The following is an 18,187-nucleotide window of genomic DNA, read 5'->3' on the forward strand; positions in this document are numbered from 1 at the left end:
CATAAGCTTGAAATCAACAGCTGGGGAAAAGTTCTATGCTTGAGGACTTCATTATTAGTGTCTTTCACAACTTTTATTGTTCAGATAGTGTTGGGGAAAAGCAGAAAGAAGTGTAATATTCTGAAAGTTTCAGATGGGGGTGGGGAGAGAGTTGAGAAGTATTTATAAAGTGTCTTTTTTGTATCAAATACTGTGATAAGTATTATTATGTCATTTGATTCTCCCAAAAATCCTAGGAGGGAGGGAGGTGCTATTAGTATCTTCATTTAAGATGAGGAAAAACTGATGAAAATAGGTTTAAGTGATTTGCTCAGGGTCACACTTACTTAGTAAGATTTGAATTCAGGCCTTCCTGTCTTCAGGTCTAGTTCTATGGGCCTGAACCACCCAGCTGTCTTGTGCCATCTTCTAAGATTTACATATGAACAGTTAGGACCTACCATTTCTTGGTAGGCTTTTAATTCAGTCTAGCACTCATACCTCTATTGATGCATAAATTGTTCTACATATCTGTTGTCAAAAGATAAGAAGAAGCTTTTTGTTTTTAATTTTTCATTTCTTATCTAGTTAGGTCAGGTAGAAGACAATTACTATTATTATTGTTAAATAATAGCTTATTATTTTTCAAAATATATGCAAAGATAGTTGTTAACATCCACAAAACCTTGTGTTACGAATTTTTCTCCCTCCCTCCTTCCTTCCTCCTCCCCTAGACAGTGAGTAATCTAATATAGGTTAAACATGTACAATTCTTCTAAGCATATTTCCACATTTATTATGCTGCAAAGAAAGATCAGATCAAAAGGGGAAAAAAACCCCAAGCAAACAAACAACAACAACAACATGAAAATACTATGTTGTGATCTACATTGTCTCAATAGTTCTATCCAGATGCTGATGGATCTTTCTATCACAAGTCTATTGAAATTGCCCTGAATCACCTCATTGCCATCACAGTTGATCCCCACATAATATTGTTGTTGCTCTGTACAACATTCCCTTGTTCTACTCACTTCACGTAGTATCAGTTCATGTAAGTCTTTCCAGATTTTTCTGAAATCAGCTTACTCATCATTTCATATATAACAAACAATAATATTCCATGTTGTTCATATATCACAATTTATTCAACCATTCCTAAAATTGATGGGCATCAACCCAGTTTAAGAATTAAGTATTAATAACAACTTTTCCTTACCCATTTTGACATTTGCTGGTTGTGTGATGGATAACAACTTATTTTTTAATAATCCTTTGATGTTTCTAAAGTTCTTTTGTCCTAATAACTCCATGGGCTATGAAGGAAGTCAGCTTCTTTTGAGAAGACATTGTTTTATTCTTTATCCTTATATCCTTAGCACCTATCTCAGGGACTGGCAATTTGTGCTTAATAGATACTTGTTGATTGACCTTGTGTTGATTGATTTTTCCCATTTTACAGAGGAGGAGATTGACAGAGATTAGGTGACTTGCTGTAAGGTTACAACATTAGTAAGAAACAGCTTGGATTTGAATCCAGGTGTTCCGACTTCAACCATTGCTTTTTCTACTATGCCATGCCTCTCCCCTTCCTTCCCTCTCTCTCTCCTTCCTTCTCTCTTTGTCTCTCTTACTGCCTCTGTCTCCCTCCCTCTCTTTCTTTCTGTCTCTCTGTCCGTCTCTGTCTATCTGTTGAGGGAAAGTAAACTTGAATGAGGGAAAACTTCCCTAAATGGAAAAAGTAGCTGCTTCCATACCCTTCCAAATAGCTTTGTCAGTCACAGGAGATAGCACGCTTGACCTACAAGAGCAGCTTCAAACTTTGGGGAATCCTGGATGGTTTACCAGTGAGATCATTTGATTGTAGTGAAACTTCCTGGCCGTTATGAATCCAGGCTTCTAGTGCATTATGCTTTTTTTTTTTTTTTTTTTTTTTTTTTTTTTTTTTTTTTTCAACTAGATTGAATTGTAGGATAAGAAGAGAGTTTTGATCCTCTAGACCACACACGGAAATCTAGAGACTTTATATTTGAATCTGAGATTCTGAGTATCTTTTAAAACGGTTTTTTTTTATTTTAAAGGTAAATCCCTGCTACCCCTCCCCGTTTGACCTTGGGATTTATTTGTTTCACAGTGAGTGCCATTAATACCTGAATTTTCTTAGCCAATACCGGCTTGTAATAGCAGATTTTCATTTTGTAATATGCATTTTTGACAGTTATTTTATCTGTATTTCTTTTCTATTGACTTTTATGTCCATTCTAATAGTTGTACTTTGGATTCCCTAATTCTTTAAGAAAAGGACAAGAAAAACTGAGCCTTTTTAAGAATCTAACTCTAGGGTCCCTGCCAGAGTAGATTGCTGCATAAAAAGGTCTGTCTGTGAATAGTGCTCCATAATAGAGTATCTTGATTAAATGTGCAATGGCAAGAGGAAAAAAGTAAACATCCAATTCCCTTGATATTCAGAAAGGGGTTAATCAGCAACAACAAAGAGCAAAAATAGTATTTAACTCCATTGCTGAGCCATTGTTGAGACTCATGGTACAAATGTGTTCTGCTCAAGTTGGCTGGAACAATGTCTCAAGTTAGTGATTAGGCCCCATTCCAACTTTAACCTCGGGCAAAATTTATGCAGCTATACTACTGTTTGTCAGGTAATTAAAGGGAAAAAAAGAAATATTTGCCTAAAGTAGAAGTGGTTTTTAATTAAACATGAAAAATAATAAGAAATGCAGAAGCTAAGTAAACAGTGAGAAAACTATGCCTATCCTTTCTTCTAACATATTAAGACCTTGATGTAAAAGGCCAACATTTTAGCATGGATGTTTGTTAAGTATTCACTGATTCTGTTTGCAATGATTTCTCAAGGCTCAGGTTATCACTTGTGCTGCACTGGACCTTGGAATCTGATCTTCATATTTTGCATTTCTTTAGCAGTGTAGAAGTGCCTATGTCTTTTTGTATATACTTCTGCCCTATTTAAGAAATGTAGACTATGAATATCTAGTTTTACCACTTCTGCCACTTATCTCTACACACTGGTTTTTCTCTAGGTGAGTTTGTGAGTTTTTTTTGTGAGCCGGAGCTAAGCATCACTTGTGTGAGCTTTTGTACCAGTCCAGGATCATAGGATCAAAGATTTAAAGATGGAGGGAGCCTTAGAGGTCATCCAATCCAACTCCTTCATTTTATGGATAAGAAAACTGAAGGACAGAAAGACAGAAAAATTTTTTAAAAGGCCATAAAGGAGAAAAAAAAGACACCATCCTTCTTCACCGTTTTTGATTAGTGGTGGTTAAATTCAGATCTGTGTTCAGAACTGAATTAATCATTTTCTCTTAATCAGTTCTTTTCTCTGGTAGTGCCAGCATCAGTTTCCATTCACCCAACTTATAGGCATGTGACATACCCTTACCCTTTACACACATACACACACACACACACACACACACACACACACACCTCTACCTTGTCTCTAAAATAACTTTAGTTTTTCCTAAATTTTCTTTTTTCTATTTTTATCATACTCAGACTCTGCTAACTCATATTTTCATGCTTTTTTGACTAAATGGATTCCTTGCTGATATCTCCTCAATTTCTTATCACTTTTTTCTTTCTTTCAATTTATTATTTTTTCAAAACATATGTATAGATAATTCTTCAACATAAAGCCTTGCAAAACCTTGTATTCCAATTTTCTCCTACCCCCCTCCCCTAGATGGCAAGTAGTCCAACATATGTTAAACATGGTAGAAATATATGTTAAATCCAATATATGCATACATATTTCTACAGTTATCTTGCTGCACAAGAAAAATCAAATTAACCTGGAAAGAAAATGAGAAAGAAAATAAAATGCAAGCAAACAACAACAAAAAAGAGTGAAAATGCCTTGTTGTGAATCACAACAGTTCTCTCTCTGGGGTATAGATGGCTCTCTTCATCACAAGATCATTGGAACTGGTCTGAATCATCTTATTTATCACATCTTTCTTACATACTACTGCTAATCTACCCAACCACAACTCTGATTTCCACCTATTAAAAAAAACTTTAATGGATCCCTATTGCCTACTGAATTAATTTTAAACTTCTTAATCCAGAGGCTGGCAAACTATGACTTTTGGGCTGCCTCTTCGCTTAGCTTAAGGTTCAGAAGATTTCCATAATTTAACCCCAACCTGCCTTACTAGTCATTTCTCCCATATGTATTCTGAACTGTACTAAAACACTGATGGGCTCTTTGCTATACCTTTGAAAGTACCTTGCTGCTGTTCCTTGCTTCCACAGCTTTGCCCAACCTATTTCCTCCACTTAAGAGTTCCCACTTTTATCTCTGCTTGTGGGAATATTACCTATCTTTGAAAGCCAAGTTTACCTCCTTCATGAAGCTTTTCCTGAGGCCAAATCATTGTCAACATTTACTAAGTACCCGTTATGTGCTAGGAACTTCTCTAGGTGCTGAAGAGATGCAAAGGAAAAAAGACCTCATCCCTGCCCTCCAAAAAGCTTACAGTCTGGGTAGAGAGTAAGAGAAGGGACATAAGATATAGATACATAATAAGTAAGACAAGGAATACATTTATTCTCTTTCCTTTTTCTCCTCCTCTCTAGAGGGCATAGTAAGGGCCAATGATCAGAAATTACATTGAACAGATTTTGGGTTAATATAAGAAAAAACTTCTGAACTCTCAAAGCTTTCAGAAAATGGAATGGACTGCTCCAGTGGTTAAGTCTCTCATCCCTGGAAATCTTTAAATAGAAACTTGACAGTCAATTGTCAGGAATGTTCATAGGTTTAGATTTAGAAGGGACTTTTGGGGTCATCCCAATCTATCACCTTTACCTTAGTAATGGAAAAAAAAAGTCAGAAAGGCTAAGTGATTTATACAAGGGCATGTAGTAATAAATGTTTGTGGTAGGATTTAGATCTAGGTCTTTGTGACCAGCATTCTGTCTACCACACCATCCTATGCTTGTAGATAGTATTCATGGATTTGGGTATGTGTTATGCTAGATAATTTCTGAGCCCCTTATAATTCTGAAGAACAATTTCTACAATAATAGCAGTGCCAAAAAGAAACAACTTTGAAAGCTGTAAGAATTATAATATAACCCAATGAACCTTCATGTTTCTCAAGTACTAATGATGAAGAAAGTTATCAACCTCCTAACAGAGGTGATAGACTGGATACAGAATGAGGCATATATGTGTTACCTTTGTATGTATATGTGTACATAACACACACACATACTCTCATACTTTATTTTAGATATAACCAATGAGAAAATTTGTTATGTTTGGCAGTGCATATTTGTTCAAAGGAATTTGGTTTTCTTTTCCTCCCAATGGGGTGAAGCTATCAGGAGAGAGTGAAAACATTAATTAAGAATTAAAGTTTAATTCTTGAAAATTTTTTTTTGGTGAAGATGCCATTTATGTAATCCTTTACTTTTTCTAGAGTGGCTACATTTTGAAAACTGTCAAATGACCAATAATTATCATCATGTAACTATCATTTCTCCCTCATGAAACTATAAGATTTTTGAGGGCAGGCACTCTGTACTGCAAAATCAGTATTGGTCAGTACATATTGAAAGAAAGAATGATAAAATCAGGCCAGCTTAGCCAGGTAAACATTCTTTCCTTGAAACATTGGACTCTCATTTGTCTGTGTATTCCCTAATATACTCCTAACAAGTGGACTTTGCTTATTAAGAACCCTAAGTAACATCTACCTATAACCAATCTACAACCTGTTATACTTTATTGTGCATTTATTTTTAGGCACACACACATAACTTATGTTTATTTCTTCTCTTCCTTTTCTCTCTTCTCTCCCTTGTATAGTCTCTGACCTTGTATATTCAGTGGTTGTTTTTAAAAATAAAGGACAACAGTAAAAATGAAGTAAATGATCATGACACAGAGAACACTGACTCTTAATCCAAAAAACTCATGTTCCTAACTTGGTCCAGTACAATTTAGTCAAGTTTTCTCTTCTGAAACTTTTGAGTCTCAGTTAACTTACCTGTAAAATGAGGCATTGTATTAAATAATCTACAAGATGACTTTTAGCTCTAAATACTCTGTTCTTATCCTATAAGACTGTTCCAAGTAGCTTAGATTGATGATGTTTCATTGTGAAGTAGCATTTTAGGTACAATGTCTCACCACCAATGTGCTGGGGAGGTTCAGAGATTTTTTTCTCAGTATGACATTTTATTTCCTATCTCCATGTCTTGTATTTCCTCTTCATCTTCAGTTTTTGGAATCCCTAATTTCTTTCAAAATTCAGGAAAAGTACTAGATCTTAAAGAAGGCTTTTCTTGTTCTCACTTGCAGTTACTGGTGACCCCTGAAATTACTTTGTGTTTGTTTATTTTGTACATATATTTTATGTTTCTTTATCATAGAATTATCAGATAATAGATTTAGAGTTGGCACCTCAGAGACTATAGAGTGTTAATACTTCAATTTATAGGTGAAAAACTGAGCCTCAGAGGATTTCAGTGATTTGCGCTGAATCAGTCACATATTAAGTATAAGGAGGCCAAATTCCAATCCAGGTCTTCCTGACTCCAGGTTCAGCACTTAATCTACTATATCATGCTGACTTTATTAGGTTTGTACATGTTATTCAGACACACATAATTTTTTTTTGTTTGTTTCTTTAGCTCTCCAGCACCTAGCAGAAATGCCTGGTATATAAGACACTTAATAAATACTTAATAAATAGATGGATTTTTGTGAGAGAGGTTTATGAGGGCAGGAAATCTGATTGACTGGTAAGCAGGTGACTTTCAGGTATTAAAGATGTAAGGCATGTTAAATACATGCAGGTTGAAACACACATTAAAAGCCAAAGAAAAAGGGCAGGGGAAAAAACCATAAAATAAAGGCAGTCTATTTAAGCAATTTGTACTATCCTCCATGCCAGGATAATATTTGGTATAATGCAGGGTGGGAGAAATGACCAAATCTTGTAGTCTTAGTTTTTAAATACAAGGGACTGTGGGTAGAGTAAGAGACAAGAAATACCAAAGTGATGTAAAGCTTATATGTAGTGTTTTACTGTTTACAGTTCCCAAATTGAGGAAAAGCTTCAAATGGAAAATGGAATTTGGTAATGGTCTCCCAGGTTCTATTTTTTCAGTTCGATGGTATATATCAAATTGAATAGGAATTAAATTACGTGACTGTTGAAACTACTCCTCAGGATTTCATTAACTCATGGTGAGGGAGAAAATTTGTAAGAGGATGGGGTAGGGTGAAATAGATGAAATAAAGAATCCAGTAAAGTTTGGTAAAATAGGTGGAAAAAGAGGAGAGGCAGCTTCTGATTCAAAAGTAAACTGGACTTGTTTCAATTCGTAGTTGATGAGTTCACAGGTGTTACTGCTGAATGTTATGGACTTTGTTCTCTGGCCTCCCTAAGGACTGAGCATATTCCTTCTGCAGTGACCCTGTCCCCTGCATTTTTCCTAGTGAGGAGAGTGAATTTCAGAATCAAAGTTGGGTTTCCATTTATAGTAGTGCTAAGTTGTTGAAATATACTCTGTATATTAGGAAGGTTAGTGGGACTTCTCCTTTGTTCAGAATTTTCCCTCAAAGAATAGAATTTTAGAAGATTTTTTTAAAAAAAAAGCAAATCCTTTAAAGTTTTTAGTAACTTTTAGATCATTAATCCAGGTAAATTTTATATGTAATTAGTTCTGCTGCATTATACAAATTAGATGTTCTGACTCTGCTTAGAGTACATTATATTTAGCGTAAGTAATTAATATATTATTTCTGTCATGTCATATTATACTTAAATGGGGCTTTTATGCTCTGCTACCCAGGGACAGTGGAAGAATAACCCTTGGTTTTAGAGTCCTGTGACTTGGGTACATGTGCACTTGGGCAAGCCAACTTCTCAGGGCCTCTTTTTCTTTATTTGTAATAAAATGAAGGATTTACATAAGATAACCTTAAGGTACCTTCAACTTTCTGTCTATAGCTATGCCTCTAAATATATATAAAATATATATTTATATGAGTGTGTGTGCATGCGTGTGTGCGCACGTGTGTATGTGAGTGTATAAAATATCACAAAATACTACAGATTTCCAGAAAATTTGGTTTTTAGTATAACCATATTGACCCAAACTATAGTTGTTTGGGTTTTTTCCTATTTGGTTAGCCTCTTCCTGAGTTGGTCCCTTTGACTGTAATATCTCTAAAAAAGAGACTTTTACTGACTTTTTGTCATTCAGATCAAGTGAAGGTACTAGACATCCTATAGGATTGTGTTACTCAGTATGCATGTCTTATGGGAACAATTTCCAAATAAATCTTACCCTCCTTTTCTGTAGAAGACTTTCTCCTAGATTTTATTTTCCCCATCCTCTGGTTCCCTTTTTTGTGTTCATCTCCCCTCATAGTGGGAATCCCTAATATAGAAAGCAGGGAGAGCAATACAGAGAAAACTATCTGACATATTTGGTTTACTTTGAGATCATAAACTACCAGTGAATACCATTATCCCTTTGAGCGTTTAAGAAATGGTATGGAATAAAAAGACATTTGTAGATCCCTATAGATTTTTGTGGTTTATTGGGGTAAAAATCAATAAAGAATTAGAAATATTACAACATTGACTGGTCCCTAGGTTTTCCATGAGTGTGGAAAATTTGATAACTTTTGTTAATTTTTACATTAGAACAAATTAGGTTTTTCCCTACTTCTACTCAAAAAATAAATGTTTGATTTTTTTCCTTTTTTAGGGCCAAGCTTCATTTACCTTTTTCTTTTCTTTTTTTAAGCTTATGTATGTTAGAGTGCTTTGCAAACTTTAAAGTGCTGTAGAAAATCAATTATTATTATTGTCATTTTTATTATACTATTTGATTAATTGACATTATTTTTCTTTTGCCATTAGAAATCTATTGTAGAGTCATAGATTCAGAGCTGGAAAGGGCAAGAGAACTCATTTAATCCAAACCCTTCATATTATAGATGAGAAAAAGGAGGTACAGAGTTTAAGTGTTCATCATCACAAAGCTAGTAAGTGGCAGGGCTGGGTATAAGCCCATTTTCTCTCTAATTCCAAAGCCAGTATTATTTCCACTTTGCTATATTATTTCAGCTTTGCTGTCTGTTTTTTTTTTTAATGGTATTTTAAAGAGGAAGATAATTTATTTAGAAAGTTTTACTTATATGTTACATGTGTGTATGTTGGTATGCCTGCATTGTATATGTATATCCAAACTTATAGCACAGATAATACAGGAGTGATTTATTTATGAAAGGATTCTTTGCTTTTTGCTGTTAGGAAAGAACACTTTTAAATATTGATTTTCCTAACATTTCTAAAATGTTATTTGATTCATATGCAAAGCAACAGTTCTATGAAACAAGGTATACGTATATGCTTGTAACAAAAATGTGCATTATTTATATATTCCCACATTTTCCATCTTCCATGTTCTTTATGCCACATATATGTATATGGTAATACATTATGTGGCTTTTTTGCTTGAGCCCCCTTCACTCTCATAACAGGAGTGTCAAGGGCATCAAAAGTACATAAGGAGAAGAAACAAATGAGATGAGAAAGTACTGTACACAGTGGTCCCTGTGAGTACTCTTGGTTTCTAGCATATGTTGCTTAATCAGGAGAGGCAAACAAACCAAAGGTTTGTAGTGCATGGTATCTTAGGAAACTATGAAATCTTTGGGGAGAGTTTCTTACACAGAAATCTAGGTTGTGACCCAGAAATGCTCTGAGGGGGGGTTCTTGAAAATCAGCTGGGAGTGACATGAGAAACCTGTTTCTATACTACATTTATGTAGTATTATTATTAAGGAATACAATTTAGTATTCAAAATAAAGAGACATTATTTTGTATAAGCGCTTCACAATAATATCTCAATCCGTGTAGTATTTCTATTTCCCTCAATAATGACTTTTAGGAAAAAAATTATAAAAGTAAATTTATATATAATCATGTTGCTGTTATTCTCTATCCTTCTAGAGTCAGAGTGGACCAAGGATCGATTTTCTGCAGTATTCCATTACGTCCCTCACTTATTTTCATTCCTTACTTGAAGTGGGGAGAACATGGTAGTACCAACTTGGTATGAGCTTCATGGTTTTTACAGTGCTCTGAAAGTTGAATGTTTCTCTTATAATTATGAAAACATTACACCAATAAGTATCTTGTTGTGTACTAAAGGTGATTGGTACTGTGTACTAAAGGTGATGTTTACAACATCATTGGTGTTGAAGTCTTTTTAATTCTTTTAAACTGGACATCTTTGTGTACAGATTCAGAAACATACTTGCTGTTCCAGAACAATATCCACATAAGTTCCTTGAGAGTCATAAAAATAAAGTTAAGTTAAATTAAAGTTAAGTAAGTAAACTTAAAGAACTTAGGGAATTTTTGTGAACTGGCAAGTTTTCCTATCAGTTGATATTTTTTTTTTGTCATAGCAACCTGTAGAATGCAAATTTTTAATATTCAGAAGGTCAGAGGTTACTTTCATGAATGCCAAAGTATTTCCTGAATATATACTGTATTGTATTTAGGATTCTTCAAAAAGTTATAGATGAATTTTTCAATGTCTGATTTCAATCCAAGCAAGGTAGTTTGAAAAGGAAATGGTTTCATCCTTTGCTGTTGTATTTCAATTCTAGGCAGAGGAAAACTTCTATTTATTAAGTCCTCTGTGAGGAATATTTGTCACATATGTTTAAAGGAAAACTGTTTAAGATGAAAAATATCATAAATGACTTTCCCCCTGTGCAAAGTAAACAAACATACCAAAAACCCTCCTGCATTTGTGCCTGTAGGAATGACAGAGGTATGACAAACTGCAGGCAGGTGAGGCACACAGCAATGAGCCCACATCAGCACACCTGCACACAGGGCAGAGCTGCATCTGGAGCTGGCAGTTGGAGTTGCTTTTTTGCTGTTGTTGTTGTTGTTGTTTGATGGGAAACCAGGACTCAGTTTGGAGTCTCCACAGGAGGAAGAAAGAGTTGTAAACCAGGCAAAGGAAATTGTCTGCTTGCTTTGTCATTGTTTTGTAAAGAAAGGACCAAGGATATGGTGAGGGTCAAGTGGCTGTCTCATCCAGCATTCAGCATCCCTCTGAAGCCAACCAGAAATAGCAGAGCCTGCCGTTGTGATTTCTCCTTGCAGAGCTCCCTTCATCAGGCACGTGTGATCTACTGAGCCTTGTGACATAGGGCCAGTGTCACTCGTCTGTCCTGTTACTGTGGAGCACTGGAGGCATAAGCCTTTCTAAAGCGTTTCTCTTCTCCCACTGGGCCACTCTTCACTCCTCTAAAGCAGCTCAGCAATATTTCTTGGCAGTTTAAGAAAGAAAACAAGGAAGAAAATCATAGGGCAGCAGGAGTCTTTGTAGGCAGACTGTTATCACTCAGCTGTGACTGTGATAAGGATTTTGTGTTAACTCTACCCCCTTTTCTCTCATCTTTTCTCCATACTGATTGTAGGTGAAGAAAAATTATATGAAAGATAAGGACCAACCTCTTTAGATTGGAGGTGATACATTAATGTGGTTAATGCTAGTGCTCTTGCAACCTTGCAAAGGTGCTACAAAAGTTAAAAAAAAATTTTTTTATTAGATCCATTAGTCCTTTTTCCTTTTGCCATTTCCATAGGCACTAGTACAATATGTTGTTTGCTTGCATGGCTCTTATTATCATCAAGCTAAGCAAAAACTCTCTTTTACTTATATAGAATTCTTTGATGGTCTTCCATGAAAATCAAAGAGAAATTGGACACATTAAATTCGTTTTTATCTTGCTTGATCTCTTAAAATCAATCCTGCTGCCCGATTTTTATTATATATGTCCTAATTAATTTTGGATTATAGATATAAGTGTTTGGCTTATTCCCTTTTCCCTGTTTTTCCTTTTCTACATAATATAGGAATAATTGGGAAGAAAAAAGATAAACATACAACTTCTATGTAAGTTGATCTATATCTAGAGGTGTGTGCTGCCGGAAAGAAGAGTTGTTCATATTATAAAAGAATCCCTTGCTTTACAAAAGGAGATACTATGAATAGAGTTTCCTTAGGACAAAAATAGTTAAGTGATGGAGGGGGTGGGTGATCTATTTTTATAATAAACTTGTTTCTTCATTCAATTCTATTGTCATTTTTGAGATGGACTTAGGAAAATTTATAGTAGAAATGTAAATAAGAATATATGTCATTTAGAGCTTTTCCATATATTGTTTAATCTTGTCATCAAGACCTGGTTTTGTGGTAGGCATTTACAGGTGTTATCCCCATTTTATAGCTCCAAGAGCAGAGGTTCTGAGGAGTTAAATGACTTTTATAGCTGTGGGCCTTTCATCTTTTAAGGGTCAGAGTCCATATCAGAACCTTTGAGCCCTTTTCCCTTATTCGACGGGCAGCATTCTATATATTGTATCACAAGCTTTCTAATTAAAGTTTACTTTATAAAGATAAAACAATTCTGAAATTAGACTGTGAATCAATGGAAAATAATATGATTTACTAAGATTTGATTTATAGCAAGGTATAATTTTTCCAATATCTTCTGGGCAAAACATAGTACCTGTCTGTGATGCTTCTTGTAATTTCTTGAAATGATATCTGGCTGATTATATATTATTACCATAATTATAGAAATGCAGATTCTCATGCCATCCCTATGAGGCAGAGTAGGAGAAGAGTATTATGGAATATCCTAGCTGTTACTTCCTATATAGGGTAGATAGAGGACTTGAAACAAGTTTAAGGATCTCCTGAGTGGGGCCAGATGCATGAAGCAGGCATTTTTCATGGAACATTTAGGGTAGGCGTTCAGCAGGTGCACTGGACAGACCTATTGAAAACTAGTGCTAAAACAAAGTATGTTTGTTTAGGTGAGTCAGTGATAGAGGCCAAAAAAATAGGGGGATTATTATAGCTCCCCATCCAAAATTGTATTCCTAAGATTCATTTGTCCCCCCAAAATGAAGGCATTTAAAACTAGGCTTTCCTTTCAATGTATTGTTTGTATATATATTTTTAATAGTCATAGTTATATGCCCTAAGTGAGTTAATACTCAGGAGGATGTCTGAAAAGATCAACAGAGAAGGAAACATAAAGCCAGGGTCTAGTCTTATCTCATTGTCAAGGATACTTCATCTGGGATAGCTATTCTTTCTAGTCCAGCTGTAAAGGTACTAGGATGTTAAATTTCCTTTTTTATTGTTAACATGACAGACATTAACAAATTAGAACATTTCAATATGCAAAGAACTGTAGAAAAAACTTATTGAATATATGAAATTGTAAACATTTCATCATATTGTTATTTTTAAAGTATGCTAAATTCAACATGATTGTAAGAAAAACACTTTACTTGTATTTTTCTCCTTCTAAATCTTCCGCTATCATGTATATTTTAAGAGTATTTTATTGACTCCTCTCTTACATCTTTCTCTATCACTCTTAATCCCCACTATATCTCAAACAAATTCATACATTGCTTATGGTTGAAACTGTTCATCTCATTATGTACCTCTTTGGCAAGATGAGAGGTTTACTTCAATATCAGTGTTCTGGAGTAATTATTGGTAAATGAATTTTTTTTTAAATATTTCATTTCACTTCCATTTGCACTGTCATATTTACTTCCATAAATGCCATAAACTTTTGTTTCTTCAATTTCTTTTGGGATACCTTTTTCTTTTGAGCAACCTTCTCTTCTGGTTTAGGAACAATTTGTTCCTCTCAGTAAGTATCATCTCATAGAAAGGAGAACTCATGTATGGGTTGATTCAACCATGAACCCTCTAAGTACACCATGGCATTTTGTAAGCCTTATTAATCTGAATATGCTCAATGACAAGAGAATCCACATCCAAACCCTTTGGGTTCTGTGTTATTTTCTGCTTTTTAAGCATATGCAGCAAGAATTCAGCACTTGTTTTGGGCTACCAACCCTATGTTCAATCCCATTGTTTAGCTTGAGCACATCTGCCAACTCCACCATCATATTGGTGAAAGGAAACACATTGTTTCTTAAATGTGATTTCTTTCAAATACTTGATAGCTTTTTGGATATGCTTGCCCTTGATAACTTGGGCTGTTTCACTGTCGATTTTTTACTTGATATTTTCTATATGGGTTTTTCCTTTCTCTAATTCCATTATTTTTGTCATTTTAAAGGTCCTCTCATATGCCATAATTTGTTCAGCCATTCACTAATTGATAATGAAGGCTCATTTTGTTTCTGGTTCAATGCTCCAACAAAAAATTCTATGATAAGAATATCATAGCCATTCCCTAATTGATAAATGATCAAAGGATATAAATAGATAATTTTCAGATGAAGAAATTAAAACCATTTCTAGTCATATGAAAAAATGCTCCAAATTACTGTTGTTTAGAGAAATGCAAATAAGACAAGTCTGAGGTGTCTCACTTCATACCTCTCAGATTGGTTAAGATGTCAGGAAAAGATCATAATAAATGTTGGAGGGGATGTGGGAAAAATGGAACATTGATACATTGTTGGTGGAATTGTGAACTGATTTAATCATTCTGGAGAGAAATTTGGAACTATGTCCAAAGCACTATCTATGTATACCCATTGATTCAGCTGTGTCTGTAACTGTGTCTGTATACGAAAGAGACCATAAAAAGGGAAAAGGTCTCACATATGAAAAACTGTAATAGCCCTTTTTGTAGTGGCAAGGAACTGGAAACTGAGTAGGGATGCCCATCAAGTAGGGAATGGCTGAATAAGTTATGGTATGTGAATGTTATGGAATATTATTGTTCTATAAGAAACTTTCAGCAGGATGATTTCAGAGAGACCTGGAGACATTTAACATGAACAGATGCTGAGTGAAGTGAATAGAACTAAGGGGACATTGTACACAGCAACAACAAGATTATGTGATAAATCAATTGTCATAGACTTGCCTCTTTTCAACAATGAGCTGATTCAAGGCAAATCCAATAAACTTGTGTTGGAAGAAGCCTTCCACATCCAGAGAGAGGACTATGGAGACCAAATGTGGATCGCAACATAGTAGTTTCACCTTTGTTGTAATTATTGTTGTTTGTTTGCTTGTTTTTTCTTTATCATTTCTCTCCCTTTTGATCTAATTTTTCTTGCACAGCATGATAAATGTGGAAATATGTTTAAAAGAATTGCACATGTTTAACATATATTGGATTACTTGCTGTCAGGGGTGGGGAGAAGATGGGCAGGAAGTGAGAAAAATTAAATATTGAGAGGAAAAAGAGCTGTGATAGGTTTTGTATACCTGTACATCTTTTTTTTATATTTGTCCTCTTTCAAGTATATAGTAGCATCTCTGAGTCAAAACATAATTTGTATTATTGTTTTTAAGAAAGAATTGAGAACCAGAGAATTTAAAAATCAAGCACAACTATCCAGATTAATTTGCACAGTGACATTAATGTGTAAAATACTGTAAGAAGTGTCATAGAAACAAAAATTATAAAAGATTCTTTGGAGATAGAATAACAATAAATTTGTTTCTTGAGTCTCTGACTATTAATTCATTGATGTCAAGAGTGGCCTAACATAAAATGCTTCACATTCTGATGGAAGAGATCTATTACTGAGCCCAAAATGAAGAAGACTTCATTATAGATTACCAAGCCTTGAGACATTGAAGTACCTCCTCAATAAAGCCATATCCTTTCCCCCATGAGGTAAATTGTAAGCCTTTTGAAGGTATGAACTGCGTTATTCTTTATCCTTTGTATTTTTGCAACCTAACACAGTGTGCCATTCTTAATAAGTGCTTCAATACATGTTTTTGGAATAAATGAATGGTGGAGCTGGTTACTGGAGAAGAGTGAATACATTAGTAGTTTCATTCACTGCCACAAAAATGGTGGATAAAGGTTTTAGTTTGTATAATGTTGATGACCTAAAATTATTATATAATTCCATTAAAAAGAGGGACAAAACCCATTGTTATACAAGAGTTAGAAGCATAAGGATACCACCCTAGAAAAGTTGTAAGCATTCAGAGTCTCAATAGTGACCCTTTCAGCTCTATAATCTTTTTTTTGACAGTTGCCAAAGGATATATTTCCCAAAAGCCTTTCAACATATCAACTTTGAAAGGATAGAGGTATATTCTGAGGATGAAAATCTAAAAATTTGTAGGGGGAGGATGACACAATTCTCATTTTTCAATTATTTGAAGAATTATCATTGAGGAAGTGTTATTAGACTTATTCTGCTTAGTTTGAGAGGACAGAAGCAGTTATGAATAGAAATTGCATGGTAACTATATAAAGAAGAAGAACTATTACAACTGTGCTAGGATGAAATAGGTTGACTTGGTAGGTAGAGTATATCCATTGATCACTTGTGTGGGTTCTTTCAGTAGAGTTTACTTAATCTGATTGTTCCTAGACTTTGATGGTCGTTTCCAACTTTTTAAATTCTTGGATTCTATGGTTAAATTTTATGTAATAACAAACTTTATATATCACTGTGTGTGTGGAGGAGACGATTTTATCCTTCTTTTAACTGAGTCTGTGATATATCAAAGTACTTTATAAGAGATTTTTGTCACTTTTTTTAATATTGCCATTTGTTTTTGGCTATTCCCTCTGGTCCTTTAGTTGTCTGTGTATAGTTTTTGATGTGTCAAGCCAGAAACATTAAACATGTCCTTCAGTCCTGTCTTATTACAGCTGTCAATTGTAATGTCATGCAGGAACATGAAGTAAATTGCTGTTAGTTAAATACAATATTAAAGGCTTTTTCTTTCCCAGAGAAAACCAAATCCTTTTTTTTTTTTTTTTTTTAAAGAGTGTTTGCTAACATTTCCCCCCACACCTCCAAATAGCAAAATGTGGTAAAAGGAATTTGTGGTACCAAAATGAAAATAGGGGTTGATTAGTCTTACAGAAGAAAATTCAATGTAATTTTTTCTTTATATTTCTCTTTTCAATCACTACTTTAGCAATATTTTCCCTGTGTATCTTCTTAAATTCCTGAGTTTGAATATCAAGAATTTGTCTTAAATTTTTAAATTTTCAACTGTCAAACACTCTAAAATTGTTGCTTTCACCTGTAGGCATTCAGTTTGCATAAAAAAATAATTTATTGAGTTAATATCCTTAGAAAATTCTTCCTTTACTTTTCATCTCTCTTTTTTCAGAAGTGAGATATTTACCCAGATATTAAACTGCTTATTTTTACCACATCTTTAATTGAATCTTTTTGAATAAAAAAATCATAATTCTGCCATACCATTGACTAATAAAAATAATCATTTTGTTATATGAAACATATTCAAAAAATAGCTTTCATACAGAGTCTACTCTCTATAAATATCATTACCTGTCAGTATTTTCCTTTCTGTTAAATTCATTAATTCCATAAATATTTGAGAAAGTAAATGTACATAATCTTTGACCCAGATATTCTCACTTCTAGGTCTGTGCCCCAAATGAAGTTTCCAAAATGCAACACTTTTTTCTGGTACCAGAGAATTTGAAACAAAGTACATGTTCATTAGTTGGGTAATGGCTTAAAAAAATTCTTGCAAGGAATTAAATAAAATATTTTGTTGTAAGAAATAACAAATATGAAAATTTAAGAGAAACATGAACTGATCCAGAGAGAATTAAACAGAACCAGGAAAACAGTGACTAGAATATAAGGACCAAGAACAATAAAATATACCTAAATACTTTTTAATTATAATGCCTAAAATTCACCTTCTCTCAGTTCTTTGCATAAGTGGGGAATTTTGAATGTGGAATATTGTATAAAATATTAAATGTAGCAAATGTATTGATTATTTTTTGTTGAACTGTTTTTTTATTTTGTTTCTTTTATGACTATTGAAAGGAAAGGCTTGTTAAGTAGGGGGTAAAGAAAGAAAATACTTAGAAAGAAAGGTTAAAAATAGTTTAAAAGTAAGCACTAATAAATTTTAAAAATAATGTTTGCTGCCTTTTAATATTGTACTGCTGCCTGTTATCGATGCCATTCAATTCTAAGAGCATTTATTAAGTATCTATATGATGCTTTCAAAGATAGGAAATGGAAAACCTATTCCTTCCTTTAAGAAACATTCATTCAATTAGGGTATAAATATGTAAATAGATAAGGGAATTTAGCCTTTTTTGAGGAGGGAACCTGGAGGAAAGGCTTCCTCCCT

General features: G+C 34.1%; 1 protein-coding gene and 1 pseudogene across 2 annotated transcripts in view; one reads left to right on the forward strand and one right to left on the reverse strand.

Moving 5' to 3' along the window:
- BNC2 (basonuclin 2) overlaps nucleotides 1-18,187 on the forward strand; it is a 505,888-nt gene that overhangs the window by 56,180 nt on the left and 431,521 nt on the right. The gene's annotated exons all lie outside the window — the stretch shown is intronic.
- The window catches only part of LOC100915572, a 29,727-nt pseudogene continuing 25,159 nt past the window's right edge, over nucleotides 13,620-18,187 (reverse strand).

Source organism: Sarcophilus harrisii, chromosome 1 (genome assembly GCF_902635505.1).
Source record: "Sarcophilus harrisii chromosome 1, mSarHar1.11, whole genome shotgun sequence".
Lineage (NCBI taxonomy): Eukaryota > Metazoa > Chordata > Mammalia > Dasyuromorphia > Dasyuridae > Sarcophilus > Sarcophilus harrisii.